Below are 17,114 nucleotides of genomic sequence, written 5' to 3'. Positions count from 1 at the left end.
AACTTTGATGTGTGTCGCTTGAATTTCCCGCATCTGCAGAATTCCTTGTGTTTGCGAAGTTGGTGGTGAGCCATCTTCACAAACAGCTGCAGTACTCCCACTGTACTGTTGGCTAAGGAGGTCCAAGATTTATTCCTACCAATGATGGAGGCCGGCAGTATATTTCCATGTCAATGTGGTGTGCAAGTTGGAGCGGAAGTAGGAGGTGGTGGTATTTGCCTGCAGCTAGTGCCTTTGTCCTTCTTGGTGGTCAAGATTTCAGGCTTGGAAGGGGCTGTGAAAGTCATCGTTGTTGTGGCTATCCCTCGAGGTCGAGGATTGTGGTCTTCATTCTGTACAGAGTGAAGACGCCTGTGCGTGTATTTGTTTAACGTGTACTTGATGTTGCACTCCAAGAAGCACACGATACTTCACAAATCAACCATCTGATTCCAAAGGCATGGAAACCACGACAATTGGAGCTGATGGATTTGTTGCAGCCTTCATTCGCTTTCACAGCCGTTGAGTTCAAAGTAACTTCGTCCGTCTGTTCCACCGTTGAGGTCTTGGTTGGATTGTTCTTTGTCAGGGACCTCACCCTCGACCTTACCGCCATGGGTGACCCTACCAGGAGCACAGCTCCAGACGGCATTGCTCTCGGGATCACAGGACCACACAAGCTTTTCCACCGCAACAAGGTGACAATCCACAGAGAAGAGTAGTCTGGACAAGAAACTACAATGCTCCTTGTAGAGGGTAAAGTATGCAGCCAGAATTCATTCATAGTGAATGGAGGGAATGCTTAGGATGGTGGATGGGCTACTGAGGAAGCAGCTTGCTTTGGCTTAGATGACATTAAGGGTTCTGGAGATGTTCTGTTCTCGCAGCAAGGGAGTGTTCCAACATATTCCTGACTTCAGCATTATACGTACGTAGACGGTGAATTTGCCTTTGGGTAACTGGAGGTGAGTTGAGTTACTTGCAGGACCTGCTCTTGTGGCCATGGTGTTTATATTGCTGGACCTGGTGTGGTTCTTGGCAATGATGACCGCCTAGGACATGGAAGGCAGGGGACCTGGCGATGGTAATGTCATTGTATGTCAATGATTAGACTCTCTCCTGGTAGAGATTTTCACTACCCAGTAGTTTAGAGCATGAAGATCACTTACCACTGATTCACCCATGCCTGAATATTGGTTAGGTTGTGCAGCATGTTGCCATGGACAGCTTCATTTGCTGATGAGCTACTAACAAAGTTTAGACAATATTCAAGCGTCTTTGAAGCTCCTCCACCCTATCTACTTCTGGCAAGTCTGTCACTGATTACCCAGCGGCGCCTCAGATCTTGCTCAGCTCTTTGCTGTGTTGCTTCGTGACTGCTTCATCTTCTTGTTCCTTCGTCGTCCATCTTATTGCTTTTCTAATGGTAGAATTAATCTCAGCTTTTAGCCTGAACTGTGCAGAAGTACCTGGGCACGTACCCTATGTACAGTATGTGACTTCTGCACAGTACTGTGTTTGTCAAAGTGGAGCGGAAAGCGAGTTCGTAAATCTGGTGGGAGTAAAGGACGTTGGGAATGACAAGGGTGGAGCGCCGTGGGAGGGGTGTGGGACAGGTGGCAGGGAAGGAGTGCCAGGGATGGAGGGGGGGTGGGTGGTACAGAAACAGACACACCCAGCCCTGAAGCACCAGGCAAGGTCATTTGATTCCAAACAATTGGTTTAATAATCATAACAGAATGTCTCTCTGGTGCTTCCAACTCCCTCCCCTCTCCTCTCTCCCTTCCTGCTCCTCCCCCTTTTCCTAAACATGGTTCCCCTCTCCCTGCCCGCCCCCCCCCCCACAATCTCAGTCCACAGAAGACACTCATATCAGAATCAGGTTTATCATCACTCACATATGTCATGGAATTTGATTTTTTTTTGTGCGGCAGCAGTATAGTACAATACATAAAATTACTAACGAGACTGTGTAATACATAAAACGACAACAGTACTGGGCAAAAGTCTTGAACGCACTAGCTATATGCTATATCTGTGCCTAAGACTTTTGCACAATACGGTATAACTTTCTGACTGTGAGTAAAAGCCACAGTGACAATAGAAAGAGATCAAATCCTCAGATATAGTTCCAAATCTGTGCCCAAGAGTTTAAAGAATTGCTTGCAAAACCTTATTACCACCGTGAAGTGTGGTTTCTTTTGATGGCCATTCCCAGAAGAGCAGCTCTTTAGTTAACATCTTTTCCAATAATCAGGTAAACTCAGCAATGGCAGTACCTCGAATTACTGCCAGATGTAATGACCTAGCAATAATGAGGGTGTTGGCATTTTCTAGGATTTGCAGTCTATTTTGATCGAAAACAATTCTTCTGCATTTCTAAAGAATTTCCCATGCCAAGAAATGGGGAAGCCATATGATCCATCATTCACAGGACACCTGCTTTGTTGAAACATCTGAAACCAACAAATAATCCAAGCACTTAATCAATTCAGCTTCAACGATTCCTGGTACTGAACCTAATTGTCCCTAAGAGTCTGTGTTCGGTACAGGACACAGTGTACTGACTTCACATGGCACTGAGTTATATAAACAAGTAGTCTAAATTTGAATATCATATATATTCTAGGACTGTCAGGCATTCATGAGCAAGATAGATCAGATAGTTAAATGGTACCACAGCAACAACCTTACACTCAACGTCTATAAGATCAAGAAATTGATCGCGGACTTCATGAAGGGGAAGACGAGGAAACACACACCGGTCCTCATCGAGGGATCAGTAGTGGAAAGGATGAGCAATTTCATGTTCTGGGTGTCAATAACCCTGAAGATCTACCGTGAGCCCAACGCATCAATGCAGTGACAAAGAAGGCACAACAGTGGCTATATTTCATTAGGAGTTTGAGGGGATTTGGTATGTAACCACAGACACTTGGCAATTTCTACAGATGTACTGTGGAGAACTTTCTAACCGGCAGCATCACCATCTGGTACGGGGTGGGGTCACTGCACAGGATCGAAGTAAGCTGCAGAAAGGTGTAAGCTCACTCAGCTCCATCATGGTCTCTAGCCTCTGTGGCATCCAGGTCATCCTCAAGGTGCGATCCCTCAAAAAGGTGTTCATCATTAAGGATCCCCATCACCCAGGGAGTGGCCTCTGCTCATTGCTGCCATCAGGGAGGGGGTACAGGAGCCTTAAGGCATGTACTCAGCGATTCAGGAACAGCTTCTTTCCTTCTGCCATCAGATTTCTGAATGGACATTGAACTCATGAACAATACTCACTATATCTTTTCTGTTTTTGCACTATTTATTTAATTTAACTTTTTAAATATATATATAGTTACTGTAATTTAATTATCATGTATTGCAAAGCACTGCTGCTACATAACAATAAATTTCAATATAATTCAAGTTTAAATGTCATTCAACCATACATGAATACCCCGAAAACAACAAAACGAGGCAGTGTTACTCTGGGGCCAAGGTACAAAACACAGTACCAACAGTCATACACGGCACAAAGCACACATAACACATACAAGGTAGCAAGCATATAAAGGTATCAGTAAGATACCGCCACACAATGAAGAAAGTCCAGGCTCAAGCCATCAATGCCACAGAAGTCTGCAGTCAACCACAATAGAGCTTGTCTTCTGCTGAGCGAACACTGGGGACAGCAATGACTTGAGCCTGGATTCTGCACCACACTGCCCCTGGTGGAATGCACCAGCTCTGACGCCTCTCTTCTTGTGTCTGTAACCAGGCAACACCGCGGCTTGAGGCCCTGAGTCTATATGCCGGTGATATTCGGACTCTTATTCTGATTCCATCTCCCAGAAGAATTCAAGCTACAGTCCGGATAGTTCATGTTGGATTTTGTCCTCTGAAACATGGACTGTAATGGTTAATCACTGATAGATTAGTATCGCATATCACTTTTCTGATTCCCAGGCCATTCGCTTACATTAATATAAAACACATAATACTACTTACTTGGCATGTAGAGTGCAAACGTGAGCAGAGAATGCTCGAAGCTCTAAATTTGAGGCTAAAGAATAGTTAGCCCCATGTGACCAGATTTCAGCCAAAAGCTGGATTCTAATCACCAGTCGTGTTTCTCCTGTCTTTCTACACTGGACGATTATTCAGAAATAATATGACCAACCAAAGGGGAATTTATGTGATGAACTATTACCCATAACACTTCTTCATTAATTGAACCAATATTTCAACTTTCATTGGGGTCTCTCTTCCACCTGTTGGAGATACAGTACTGAGCAAAGTCTTAGTCAGATATATTGTATATAGTTCATCGTACTGTATTTGTCAGCGTGGAGTGGAGTGAAAGTTTATAAATCTGGCGGGAGCAAATGATGTTGGGAATGGCGTGGTTGGAGCGCCGTGGGAAGGGTGTGGAACAGATGGCAGAGAAGGAATGCGTGGGTACAGACACACCCAGCCTGAGACACCAGGCAAGGTCATTTGATTCCAAACGATTGGTTTATTGATCATTGCAGAAAGTCTCTCTGGTACTTCCCGCTCCCTCCCCTCTCCCTTCCCCTTTTTCCAACCATGATTCCCCTCTCCCTGCCCCCTTCCCACTATCAGTCCACAATAGAGACCCAGATCAGAATCAGGTTTATCATCACTCACATATGTCATGACATGTGAGGTGCTACATTTTGGTAGGACTAATCAAAATAGGGCAAATATGGTAAATAGTAGGGCATTGAAGAATGCAGTAGAACAGAGGGATCTAGGAATAATGGTGCATAGTTCCCTGAAGGTGGAATCTCATGTAGATAGGTTGGTGAAGAACACTTTTGTTATGCTGGCCTTTATAAATCAGAGCATTGAGTATAGGAGTTAGGATGTAATGTTAAAATTGTACGAGGCATTGGTAAGGCCAAATTTGGAGTATTGTGTACAGTTCTGGTCACCGAATTATAGGAAAGATGTCAACAAAATAGAGAGAGTGCAGAGAAGATTTGCTAGAATGCTACCTGGATTTCAGCACCCAAGTTACAGAAAAAGGTTGAACAAGTTGGGTCTTTATTCTTTAGAGCGTAGAAGGTTGAGGGGAGGACTTCATAGAGGTATTTAAAATTATGAGGGGGATAGATAGAGTTGACGTGGATAGGCTTTTTCCATTGAGAGTAGGGGAAATTCAAACAAGAGGACATGAGTTGAGAGTTAGGAGGCAAAAGTTTAGGGATAACATGAGGGGGAACTTCTTTACTCAGAGAGTGGTAGCTGTGTGGAACGAGCTTCCAGCAGAAGTGGTTGAGGCAGGTTCGATGTTGTCATTTAAAGTAAAATTGGATAGCTACATGGACAGGAAAGGAATGGAGGGTTATGGGCTGAGTGCAGGTCGGTGGGACTAGGTGAAAGTAAGCATTCGGCACAGACTAGAAGGGCCGAGATGGTCTGTTTCCGTGCTGTAATTGTTATATGGTTATATGGTTATTTGGTTTTTTTTTTGCTATAGCAATACAATGCAATACATGAAATTATAACAATACTGTGCAAAATTCTTAGGCACCCTAGCTATATATATATATATGTGCCTTGGAATTTTGCTCAGTACTGTGTTATCTGGAGCACTGCATACTCAGGGCCCTTGGCATTGTCAATGATTCCTCCCATCTGTCCAACAATGGCCTTGAGATGACCGAACTCCCTGCCACCAAGTAAGAATCTCATCATACAGTCTCATCACGTATGAAGCGTCAGTAGCGTTATACTGTTCACTTTTTAACTTGTGTCGCATATGCTCCTTATTGCTTATTAATTTATTTGTGGTAATATTAATTTGTGTCTCACGTGTGTGAGTTATGAACAGACATGCCACATCTGCGTTGTGCACCATGGTCCGGAGGAACGTGGTTTCGTTTGGCGGTATAGTTGAGTGACAATGAACTGAATTTGGACTTGAAATAATAATTGTGTTTTTAAAAAAAAGGCTTGCCTTCAGTATTACAGTTTATATGACCTCATGAAGTCCCAGAAAATCTTGTTACCAATACTTTAAAATTGTAAACATAGAGGCATGTGAAAAGTTTGAGAATTTCTTGCTTTTGGAGGTTGTGCACTGATGCGCTTTTCTTGGAGGCAAACTCAAGCACCCAAATCTATAGCTTTGCATCTTTTAGGTGATTATTATGGGGCCACATGATTCTGTTTGCCTTGTACCTCAGTAATGTAAGATATACCGTTGATAACGTGCATGAAACAGCTGCAACAAATAGCAATGAATAAGAGCTAATTATGGACATGGCCTTGGAAGTAATGGATTCAAAATGGTATTGGTATTGGCTTATTATTGTCGCATGTACTGAGATGATATCAAAATAGAACAAAAGAAACATTACACCACACGAAAGTGAAAGGTTTAATGTCTCCTCTCACACAGGGCAACTCTAATGTACTTTTTTGATACAACACTTCATGTCAGCCTTGACCTTTGTGACATCTCCAAACAGAAACTCATGTGTTTCTGGTTTCTGATTTCTGGTCACTTCTTCTTTTGTTGTTATTTTGGGTGAGTTTTGAATCAGGGCAACCCGGCAGATAACGATCGCTGGGCTGACTGTACTGAAATGCGCTTGGACCCTTTTGATCAACAGTCACAAGATTTCCAGCATCTGCAGATTTACTGATGTTTGTGATTGGACTCTTTTGATTTTATGTTTTCTATTCTGTGGTTTTCGCTCTTCAATTTGTTGCCATTTGCGCAATTTCTTTTTTTTCTTCACGTGTAGGGGTTGTGTTTGATGTTTTTCTTTCTCTGGGTTCTACGGTTTTTCTTTGTTTCGTTGGCTGCCTGTGGCGAAGACGAATCTTAAGGTTATATACTGCATACATACTTTGAATCTTTGAACTGTTTGAATTGGAGATGAGAGCTCTGCTAATTGAGCCACAATTGACAGTATATTTAAACAATATCTTTATGCCACATAATATTTGGAATGAAGATTTATATTTGTCAAAACGTGCAGATATGGCCCTAGTATGGAGAGAGAGATACTGTAGTGGGCCAATAGTTCACTGACTTTAATGGGAGCTGTTGCAGAATTTAAAGGAAAAGAAAAACAATAAATGTTAGGCCAACAGGGCTGTTGACTAAAACTCTCAGGCTGGAAGTTCAATGTCAGTACTGCAGCTGGGAGCAAGAACTAAATACTAAATGAATACCATTCCTTTATAGTGTCGATTGAAACGGTCGTCTTCTTCTCTTCCCCAGACAAGCATGAAGGTAAGCAGGGAGTGTAAAGGTTGCTGTGCTTTTGGTCAAGTCTCGTCAGACTAGAACGGAAAGAAGGGAGCTAAATACCACCACAATGAAACAGTAGTGAGCTGGAAAGTTCACACTCACGAGCGTGCTTGCCAAACCTGTTCCGCAGCTCGCCTGCCTGGACACGTAGATCCGTGTTTGCGACAATATTTACCTTTTTATGTACCATAAGCTACACAATTTCACAAAATTGAAAACAAACCCCCATGGTGGAGGTTGTGTGTTATTTGCTGCGATGTTAATTTCAAACCAAGGCCATGGAGTCATACAGCATAGGATTAGGCCTTTTGCCCCACTGTGCCTCTGCAGGCCTTCAAGTTTCCTTCATTCCTAACCCTTTTCCTCAGCATCCATCTCACAGTTTCTATGTGATGGACTTTCAAATATTCACTCTTGTTAACCTGCCAGCACCACCACCCACTAAGATAACTCATTCCAGATTTTATCCAGCCACTGGGTTAAACATTTCTTCCTCAAATCCCCTCAAAACCTTCTACCACTTTACTCTAACCTAATCCGATTACAGACATTCCCTAATAAGAAAATTAACCATCAGCTTCATTAATCTTCATTTTATACAGTTCATAGTATTAGGGAATCGTTCTTACGTTATGTGCTTTGTCATATGATGTGTGCAATCATGGTCTTTCCATGACCATGATTGTTCTCGGCAAATTTTTCTACAAAAGTGGTTTGCCATTGCCTTCTTCTGGACAGTGTTTTCACAAGAGTGGTGACCCCAGCCATTATCAATACCCTCCAGAGATTTCCTGCCTGGCGTCAGTGGTCACATAAACAGGGCTTGTGATATGCACCAGCTGCTCATACAACCATCCACCACCTGCTCTCAATGCTTCATGTGACCCTGGTCGTGAGAGCGAAGCAAATGTTGCACCTTGTCCAAGGGTGACCTACAGGCTAGTGGAGGGAAGGAGCGTCTTACACCTCCTTTGGTAGAGAATGTAATAGTATTCCCTAATACTAATAAAAAGGAAATACAAATAGTAACATGGAAATATAAATTTTGCCTTCATTGGTACAGACTTTCTAGATGATTGCCATTTTCTTGACAATATTTTAAAATTAAAAGATAAGGGAGAAAATAGTTACTGCAGCTACCTGAGTGATTGCCCCCTATCGCTGGCAGTCCACAAGCCCTTGTTTTATATATATAGAGTTAAATTAAATCCGTAGTGCAAAAATAGAAATAAAAAGGTAATGAGGTAGTGTTCAATGGTTCAATGACCATTCAGAAACCGGATGGCAGAGGGGAAGATGCCATTCCTGAATCGCTGTTGTACCTCCTTCAAATGTATATTGGTAGCTTTTCTTCCTTTTGTATTCATAATTTTACAGAAAATTTATTTATAGACTAACTAAGAAATGAATTAGAAGTCCTAGAAAGCAATTGTAAGTTTTTTTGACATTGAGTGAAAGTTTATGGTTATGCACCATTCAGACAGGTTCTGCGCCTGCTCTCTGAATTACTGTTCCATTGTTATTTGTAATTAATCCAATCACTGTGGTGTTGTCTGCAAATTTAGTGATGGAGTTGGTGGCACAGACAGGGTACAGTCATTGGAGAAAGGATTGGATTGTAAGGGAGTGGACTCCATATGCATCCCTGGGTGCAGTGGTGTTCAGGGTCAGGAGGAAGACAGAGTTGCTTGGGAGAGACGGTCGATTGCTCTGCTATTGAGCTGTGGTCCTTGGTCCAAGAGAGTGGCCAAAACAGGGAGGCCTTGGCAACTCTATACCGCCATGGAGTCTGAGAGGAGCAGAAGGGTTGCCCTCACGTTGGGAGGGAGAGCCAGCAGAGGTCTTGAAGGTTCTGATCGATCAGTTCAGTCGCCTCGATAATCGTCTGGCAGAGCGTAAACGGGGCTACATCAAGAGGTTGAAGAGGGCTATCCCAAATCTGGACTCAATGCATTGTAGTTCCACCCCCTCCCCACCCCTTCTGGGACCATGATCAGCCTGTCTCCTGCTCAGACCCCTGACAAGCCCATGCAAATCAGCCGCATAAGGATCTCCGCTGATGAGAGGTTCCAGCATTGGAGTCGAGGTTGTTGCCAGTACGGTGGGGAAGCAGGTTACCTGCAGGATGAGTGTCCAAAGCTGCAGCCATCAGGAGAACTGACTAATACTGGCCGGTGTCTGGGGGACTGTGACAGTAGCAGCTACTGCCCCCAGCCTCATGAATTTTGGTGTCACGCTGAGGGCAGAGTTCTCCTGGGGTATGAACTGATGAGGGGTGAATGCTTTATTGGACTCTGGGGTGGCTGGAAATTTCCTGGTCTTGGGGACCACCCATCGGTTCAACATCCCACTGCAGGAGTTGGGCCAGCCCATGCCCATAACTGACTCGGACAGCCGTCCACTTGGTTCCAGGCAGATCCGACAGCAGACATTGGTCTTGCGGATGAGGGTAGATCATACGGAGGATATTAGTTTCTATATTATTGAGTCACCTCACATACCCTTGATCCTTGGGCACTCTTGGCTGACCGGCATAACCCTTCCGTGAAATGAAAGGAAAGGAAGATCATTTTATGGTCCAGTCGCTGCAAGAAGGTGTGTTTTCAGCTCGGTGTTCCAATCCCCAGACTCTCCCGAGTCCAGCGGCCGACGAGGGGACAGACTTCCATTCAGGGTAACCTGGAGCCTTCAGGAAACACAGCCCTGCCTTCAAGAGCAGACAAGACGGCTCCAGCCCACAGTCCCGTGTGAGTCCTGACCCTGTCAAGTCAGGGGTGTGCTGGAACTCAATCTCTAGTTCAGGAACAAGTCAAGGAGGTGCCCAAGTGTCTGGAACTCTGTCAGCTCAGCCAAACAGACTCCAGTTGCCAGGTCCAAAACAGAAACCCTTGGAGCCTAGTCCTAGGAGCACATGTCGTGCCTCACTGCCAATGTCTGAGGATACAGAAGAGGATTTAGACTGTGATTTGTCCTCTGTTTTCACAAAAGACTCTTGTGAAACAATGGAGGAGACACTGGGGTCTATCAAATCACGCCCCCCCCCCCCCGACTACCTAAGGAGTCTCAGGAGTTGTCCTCATAGGATTGTCAGGGATAATTGCCCCAACCAGTAGAAATCCCTTCCATCTACAATGATTTGGAAGAAGGAAAGGCTTCGAGCCTTCCATCGCACCAACCCTACGACTGTGCAACAGACCTACTGCCAGGTACGTGTCCTCTGCTGGTCAATTATATGTGCTCTCAGGCCCAGAGAGATGCATTATGGAGGAGTATGTAAAGGAGTGTCTTACCCTGGCATTCACTCAGCCCTCCACCTCTCCAGCCAGTGCTGGCTTCTTCATCATACAGAAGAAGGATGGGAATCTGCGGCCATGCATTGATTATAAAGGGCTGAACCGCCTAACAGACAAGAATCTTTACCACCTTCCACTCATGGACACTGCTTTCAAGATTCTCCAAGGGGCAACAGTATTCTTGAAGCTGGACTTGCGGAGTACATACAACCTGGTTCGCATAAAGGAGGGTGAGGAGTGGAAGATAGTGTTCAACACACTGACAGGGCACTGTGAGTACCTAGTCATACCCTTCAGCTTTGTGAATGCATTGGCAGTTTTCCAGGCCTTTTTAAGTGACATGCTCTGGGACGCTCTGCATAAGTATGCTTTCATCTCCTTGGACAACATCCCAATTTTCTCGAAGTCCACGGAGGAGCACATCACTCACTTCAAAGCTATCCTAAAGCCTCCTTGATCATGAACTTTGTGTCAAGCTGGAGAAGTCTGAATTTCAAGTAAGCACCATTTCATGTCTGGGTTTCATCATCTCTAATGGCAATCTCACGATGGGCCCTAGTAAGACACAGGCAGTCAGATATTGGCCACAACCATCCATTGTGAAACAGGTCCAATGATTCTTGGGATTTGCCAACTTTTATCAAAAGTTCATCAGAAACTTCAGCTCAGTGGCGTCTCTGCTGATGGCACTAACCAAGAGATTCACTGGCCCTTTTGTTTGTACTACTGAGGCAGAGGCTGTTTTCGCAGAGCTCAATCAGTGGGGTTCATGACAACTCCCATTTTGGTTGCACCTAACCTGGACCTTCCCTTCAACGTGGAAGTGGATGCCTCAGCTGTCGGAGTGGGTGCAGTGTTGTCTCAAAGGACACCTTCGGACAGTAAATTGCATCCATGAGTGTTCTTTTCCAGACAACTACTCCAGCAAGGGTGAATTATGACATTGGGGATAGAGAGCTGCTTGTGGTCAAGTTGGCTCTGGAGGAGTGGTGGCACCGGCTCGAGGGGTCCACAAACCTTTTATCGTATGGAAAGACCCCAAGAACTTGGCTTATATTCTGAAGGCCAAACGGCTGAACTCTGGGCAGGATAGGTGGTCTCTTGTCTTTAACTGCTTAATTTCATCCTGACCTGTCGACCAGGGTCAAAGAACCAGAAGCCAGATGTCTTGTCCCATCAGTTTGATGAACCAGAACAAGAGGAGCAGCCTGCCACCAATTTGGCCCAAGCCAAGGTGATAGGATCAGTTCATTGGGGGAATCAACACACTTATTCAAAAGGTCCAGGCACAAGGGTAGATTCCTCAGAACATTCCTCCAGGACAGCTGTTCGTTCCTAGTCCCGTCCAGTCTCAGGTTCTTCAATGGGGATGTGCATCAAGATTGACATCTCTCCCAGGGATTGCCAGGACCCTCAAGTTCATTAGGAGAAGATATTGGTGTCCTGCAATGGTGAGGGTAGTTGCCTGCCAATACGTGCGGACATGCAAGATGTGCACCTCTCCATGGAACTTGTCACAGGTCTTCTTTCCACTAAGGAGCTGACCGTTATGGTAACTGTGGATCATTTTTTGAAGGCCTGTAAATTCATTGCCTTGGACAGATTTCCTTCTGCGGTGGAGACGGCGGAAAGTGTCCTGCACCAGGTCTTCAGGATCCACGGTTTCCCGGTGGGCATTCTGTCAGATCGCAGTCCGCAATTCACATGACATTTTTGGAGGGTGTTCTGTAAGCTGATTGGAGCAACAGTGAGCCTTTCCTCTGGGTTTCACCTGCAGTCCAACGGCCAAATGGAGGGGGTGAACCAAGAATTTGGAATGAACCCTAAGATGCTTGGCCTCTGAAGGACCGAACAAGTGGAGCAACTGTTTGATGTGGGCAGAGGTCGCCCACAACACTTTACGGCATTCAGCGCATGGGACATCACCTTTCAAATATCAGTTTGGGTGTTCTCCACCACTCTTCAACTACTGCACAGAGTCTTGTCATCTTCAGAAGTTTTCGGATAACTCTGCCATAGTTGGATGCATCAGCAAGGGAGATGACGTTGAGTACAGGGCTATGGTAGGAAACTTTGTCACATGGTGTGAGCAGAATTATCTGTAGCTTAATGTGAAAAAGACTAAGGAGCTGGTGGTAGACCTGAGGAGAGCTCCATCCAGGGGGTCAGTGTGCCATGGTGGAGGATTACAAATACCTGGGTTTATGAATTGACAATAAACTGGACTGGTCAAAGAACACTGAGGCTGTCTACAAGAAGGGTCAGAGCCATCTCTATTTCTTGAGGAGACTGAGGTCCTTTAACATCTGCCGGACGATGCTGAGGATGTTCTATGAGTCTGTGGTGGCCAGTGCTATCATGTTTGCTGTTGTGTGCTGGGGCAGCAGGCTGAGGGTAGCAGACACCAACAGAATCAACAAACTCATTCGTAAGGCCAGTGATGTGGTGGGGATGGAACTGGACTCTCTGATGGTGGTGTCTGAAAAGAGGATGCTGTCCAAGTTGCATGCCATCTTGGACAATGTCTCCCATCCACTACATAATGAAGTGGTTGGGCACAGGAGTACATTCAGCCAGAGACTCATTCCACCGAGATGCAGCACAGAGCGTCATAGGAAGTCATTCCTGCCTGTGGCCATCAAACTTTACAACTCCTCCCTTGGAGGGTCAGACACCCTGAGACAATAGGCTGGTCCTGGACTTATTTCATAATTTACTGGCATAATTTACATATTACTATTTAACTATTTATGGTTTTATTACTATTTATTATTTATGGTGCAACTGTAACGAAAACCAATTTCCCCTGGGATCAATAAAGTATGACTATGACTATGACTATGATTTCACTGAGCAGGAGGCAGAGGTTGGGGTTCCTGCAGCTGAAGATCTCGTCCTGCTCTGCAAGGAGAGATGGACTAGGGCAAGGGAGATTTTGTTAGCTTCCACCTGGAAGGCTGAAATAAAGGCTAACCACAAGGGAAGACAAGGACCAGTTTTGCAGCCTGGGCAGTGATCTGGCTGTCGACTCAGGATCTGACTCTCTGAGTGGAGTCTAGGAAATTGGCACCAAGTTCATTGGACTCTTCAAGATTCTCAGGAAAGTAAACCCGGTGGTCTACACTTTGCAGCTCCCCAAGACCCTCAAGATTAATCCAACTTCCACATTTCCAAATCAAAGCCTGTGAACACCATCCCTTTTGCCCCACCGCCGTCTGTCCTGCTGCCACTCAGGTTGGTCGATGGGGGACAAGTCTTAACCGTGAGAAGAATTTTGGATTCAGCAGTTTGGTAATTCCTCCTGGACTGGGAAGGTTTCGGACCCGAGGAATGGTGCTGGGTTCCTGAAAGGGACGTCTTGGATCCAGCTTTCATCCATGACTACAATCGTCGTCTCCCTGAGCAGTCAGGAGTCAGAAATAGTGGAGGGGCTGGTTACGACACGCGCGCAACAGCACCAGTTTCTGGGGTTTAGACGCTCTAACTATCTGGAATATGGATAGCTGGCATGGACCCTTTAGAGAGTCAGGACCATCCTGCTAGTTGGCAAATCATGTTTTTGGGCGCCAAGAATAGAGTATTTAAAAAAACACTTGAACAGAGCCTCGGTGGTTAATCGTAAACCCAACCAGAGATATCGTCTAGCGTTTTGTTTTGTGCTCAACTTGCAATCTAGTTTGATACCGTGTCTTGATCCTAGCCTCAGATACTCCAGCATTTGGGTCCAAACCATCCTTATTAAGGACTCTCACCACAACCACCTTTAGTGTCTTCTCCAAACTGCCCACCAGCCTGCCTCGGAATTAGATAGCAGTTCCTTCACTTTTGCCAGGACTCCTTCCCCAATGTCACTGTGCGTAGGCCTTCACCAGAGGCATTGCTCACATTAAAAAAAACAGCCTACTTAATGGCAATTAGAGGTCTACAAGAGTACTGGCCCCAACACTACATCACTTATATACAGTACTGTGCAAAAATCTTAGGCACGTTTTGCACAGTACTGAATTTGGCAATGTGGAGTGGAGAGTGAGTTTGTAAATCTGGCGGGAGCAAAGGTTGTTGGGAATGGTGAGGTTGGAATGCTGCAGGAGGGCTGGGGTGGGGAGGTGTGGGTGTCGACACACCCAGTCCTGAGACACCAGAAAAGGTCATTTGATTCCAAACAATTGGTTTATTGATCATTACAGTATGATTCTTCCTTTTTTCCCAACCATGATTCCCCTCTCCCTGCCCCCTTCCCACTCTCAGTCCACAACAGAGACCCATATCAGAATCAGGTTTATCTTCACTCACATAGATCATGAAATTTGTGTTTTTCTTCTAGCTGTACAGTGCAATGCAAAAAATTACTACAATACTGTGCAAGAGTCTTAGGCACACTAGCTACAATATATGTCCCAAAGACTTTTTGCACAGTACTGTGTACAAAAAAAATCGCTTAATTTTTATATTTTACCAACAGTGGTCTCATAACAGCACTGTGGATATCTCGACCCTTTGTGAGAAAAGAATTTGAAGAAAAATGTTGTGGCTACATAGGCTAGTAGCCAATCTTTATACACATGAGATGTTGTCAAGTTGTTAAGATAAGGTGGCACGGTTGTGCAGTGGTTAGCATAATGCTATTAAAGCACCAGCGAGCTGCGTTCAGTGGCGCCCCCCTCAGTATGGAGTTTGTATGTTCTCCTGGTGACCGCATGGATTCCCTCCAGGTGTTTCAGTTTCCTCCCATATTCCAAAGCCCTACAGTTTAATAGGTTAATAGGTCACATGGTTGTAGTTGGACAGCTTGAGGTCTTTGTGCTGAAGGGCTTGTTACTGTACTGTATCTCTATATAAATAAATAAAAGAAATAAATAGTATTGCACATTTGGCAGCACCAGCCGTTGAGGTACTAGGGAACTCTCCAACTTCAAATTGTGGTAAAGATGTTTAACGAATAAACTTTCCTCGGGCTGCCAGCTGGGTACAGGTATCCATGGCAAACGCTGCCACCTTCAGAGATCTGGCAGAGTTCGTCGTCGAAGCGTCGGTTAAAATCGACACCTGTATCTGGCTGGAAGCCCGAGAAGAACGTATTTGTCATGTATGCCGGGAAAGTTTTTAAGGTGTTTAACATTTTGTTTGTATCTGCTTGGCTAACAAAATTTGTTTCTGCTGTGGTAAGATATTCTTACTGATTAAAAACCACAATCAGATTTTGTGTTTAAATTATGTTCTCTTTCAGAATAACCAGAAGAATATTTTCATAAATCAGAATAATAAAATGAATGAGAGTAATGATTCAAATACTTTCCAGGAAATAGTTAAAGAAGCATAAATATCCATTTATGATCACACGTTATGAAAATTTGTGGAAGCAGGTAATTTCCTAGTATTGTTCACCTTGTTAGTTTGACATAAAATCATAAGACAAAGGAACAGAATTAGGTAATTCGGCCCATCAAGTCTCCTCCACCATTTCATCATGGCTGATTTATTATCCCTCTCAACCCTATTCTCTTATCTTCTCCCTGTAACCTTTGACACCCTGACAAACCAAGAAGTTACCAACCTCTGCTTTAAATATACTCAATGACTTGGCCTCCACAGCCGTCTGTGGCAACGACTTCCATGGATTCACCACCCTCTGGCTGAAGAACTTCCTCCTTACCTCTGTTCTAAATGGACATCCCTCTATTTTGAGACTGAATGGGAATGGAACATGAAAGGAAGCCACTTGTTGGATATGTTCCAGTTCCAATGTTGGCGTCTACAACTCCTTGTTCACAAGCGATATCTTTGTGTTGATGCTCCAGCCACCTCTAATTCAGCGCTTCTTGGTACATACAAAGTTGAGAAAATCTGTAGATGCTGGAAATCCAAAGGAACACCCACAAATTACTGAAGGAACTCATCAGGCCAGGCAGCATCTGTGGAAAAGAGTAAGCAGTGGACGTTTCAGGCCGAGTCCCTTCATCAGGACTGGAAAAACAGATGAGAAGTTAGAGTGAGAAGGTGGGGGCGGGGTGGAGGAAATACAAGGTGGTAGGTGGTAGGTGAAACCGGGCGAGGAGGAGGGATGAAGTAAAGAGCAGGGAAGTCGATAGATAAAGGATATAAAGGGCTGGAGAAGCAGGAATATGATAGGAGAGGGTAGAATACCGTGGAAGAAAGGGAAGAGGGAGGTGATGGGCAGGTAAGTAGAGAAGGTGAGAGGGAAACAGGAATGGGGAATGGTGAAGACGGGGACAATTACCGAAAGCTCGAGAAACCAGTGTTCAGCCATCAGGTTGGAGGCTACCCTAATGGAATATGAGAAGTTGCTTCTCCAGCCTGGGTGTGGGATGTGTAGGATAAAGCAGATGCCATGCCCTTTAAGCTAGGGCTGCTTATATTGTTGTAACCTTTGCAAGTGCCAGTCATAACAATAATAAAAGAAAGATTAGACTTGGTAACAGAATGCTTTCATCTACTTTGATCAAGTGTGTTTATCAAAATTCCAGCGGTGACACTAACCCTGCTTCCTCCCTATAATTACTATACTACTGTTGCCTGGTTATTATGCCGAGTTGTAAGCGATT

General features: G+C 44.7%; 1 long non-coding RNA gene across 1 annotated transcript; it reads right to left on the bottom strand.

Annotated features, from left to right (window-relative positions):
* Positions 1-6,403: 6,403 nt before the first annotated feature.
* LOC134338235 (uncharacterized) lies at positions 6,404-16,856 on the bottom strand. Its single transcript, XR_010016176.1, has 3 exons — positions 16,790-16,856; positions 16,205-16,463; positions 6,404-6,808 (listed from the first exon to the last, which is right to left on the bottom strand). It is a non-coding gene; the product is annotated as an uncharacterized LOC134338235 (long non-coding RNA).
* Between the last annotated feature and the right edge of the window lie 258 nt (positions 16,857-17,114).

This window comes from Mobula hypostoma, chromosome 26 (assembly GCF_963921235.1).
Source record: "Mobula hypostoma chromosome 26, sMobHyp1.1, whole genome shotgun sequence".
Lineage (NCBI taxonomy): Eukaryota > Metazoa > Chordata > Chondrichthyes > Myliobatiformes > Myliobatidae > Mobula > Mobula hypostoma.
This window is presented reverse-complemented; position numbering and strand designations above follow the sequence as displayed.